Genomic DNA, 1,709 nt, shown 5'->3' with positions numbered 1-1,709 from the left:
CATATATAGTTCAAGGGGGTCCTAAATGCTTATCTCACATTTTTATAATAGCTCTACCCGAATATCTTACTTTTCGTGTAGATTTATCCTTCAAATTGCTTATTACGTGACATGATGTAACTATAAAAAAATGTAATCTATCAAACATTATATCATCAAAACAATACAATACAATATAATACGATACATCATGAGACGATTTGTAACAACTAAATATAGGACTATTAAATAAATTAAATTAAAGACTTGAAAATTCAAATGACAAATGGCAAAAAAAGAACCAAACCTTTGACAACTTGTTGAGGTTCAACTTGAGAATATATATGAATTTAGTAACACAAAAGAGATGCTTCTTAATTTCACAATGATAATAGACAAAGTGTATATATATAGTCATCACTTCTTCTTAGTTAATTCCGACAATTAATTTTACACTATTTTTTTAAAACATTAGTATTATGCATGGGATATTCCAGCTTATGCCACTTTATGACATTGTGAACTCCGTTTAAGTACTGAAAAAAACAGTGAGAAAAGGGAAACATATAATATTTATTCCTACTAAAGTATGTAATAAATTATATATGCCAAGTTAATATGGTTAACGTTAAATTAATACTTCCTTCGTTTCAAATTTATTGACCTTTTAAACTTGGCACGGCGTTTAATAAAATGAACAATATATTAAACTTACTAAAATGTTCTTTAATATTGTGACCTTAAATACATCATGTAAAATTGGAATTAAAGAATTACTAAAAACGGAAGGAATCAAACTTTTTGAAACTCACTAAAAAGAAAATTAGATCAAATAAATTGAAAGAAAGGGAGTTTTATATTCGATCAAGCCTCGTTTGTTTTCATTTTGATTAAGATATTTGAATTTGAATATATATATATATATATATATATATATATATATGAATGTTATAATGTGTAGTAAGATTTAAATGTTTGAATCTGAATACATATCTAAAATGTTAAGATGTTTTATTGAGATCTGAGTACCAAATAATTAAGGTTTTTTGTTTTGGAACACCTTAATGTATAAAATATATAGTTACTTAAAATCAATAAATATAAGATTCAATATAATACTAAATTAATCCAATGTTGTATATCAACCAAACATGCTTAAAAATTATATGGAAGTGGTTAGTGGTGATGGCTAGCAGTAGCAGTTGTGGATACCGACCGGAGATGATATTAACTTATAATGGTTGGTGTAGGTCGTAGCTAGTGGTGATGATGACTCATAGTAAAAGTTGATGGTTATAGCTAGTGGTGGTGGTTGATAAGTTGTAGCTAATGTTGGTGGTTGACATATATGACGTACTGACTAATCGATGGTGGTGATCAATGATTGTTATGATAATAGTGGTTAGATAGTGACAACTGATTATAGTGATTGACAGTGATGGTACTTGTGGTTGTGACTGCGAATGGTGGTGGTGGTGGATATGACTTGTGGCTGATAACGGCTGACGATAATGGCAATAGTTGATAATGATGGATAATGATGATAGTAACATTCAAGTGAATGGATGAAATTAGTGAACTACCATTTTTATAAAAGTCTTTAAATAAACATTAAATAAATGAGGTTTTAGGCTTCACTTGTTTCCGCTTAATATATGTCTTGATCATTAAGTGCTTTTATTTATTTATTTTACAATCAGCCATGAATAGATCTGAATAATTAAATTTGT

The 1,709-nt window shown here is 28.1% G+C and overlaps 1 protein-coding gene across 2 annotated transcripts in view; it reads right to left on the bottom strand.

Annotated features, from left to right (window-relative positions):
- LOC107874336 overlaps nucleotides 1-396 on the bottom strand; it is a 15,566-nt gene extending 15,170 nt beyond the window's left edge. The window contains exon 1 of one of the 2 annotated variants that reach the window (XM_047412921.1): nucleotides 287-396. The gene's annotated coding sequence lies outside the window, so the exon portion shown is untranslated. The remainder of the gene's footprint in view (nucleotides 1-286) is intronic. The other variant, XM_016721153.2, reaches the window with a different exon arrangement.
- Between the last annotated feature and the right edge of the window lie 1,313 nt (nucleotides 397-1,709).

The sequence above is a fragment of the Capsicum annuum genome, chromosome 1 (assembly GCF_002878395.1).
Source record: "Capsicum annuum cultivar UCD-10X-F1 chromosome 1, UCD10Xv1.1, whole genome shotgun sequence".
In the NCBI taxonomy this organism is placed as follows: Eukaryota; Viridiplantae; Streptophyta; class Magnoliopsida; order Solanales; family Solanaceae; genus Capsicum; species Capsicum annuum.
The sequence above is the reverse complement of the archived record's forward strand: the minus strand, read 5'-3'. Positions and strand labels throughout refer to the sequence as shown.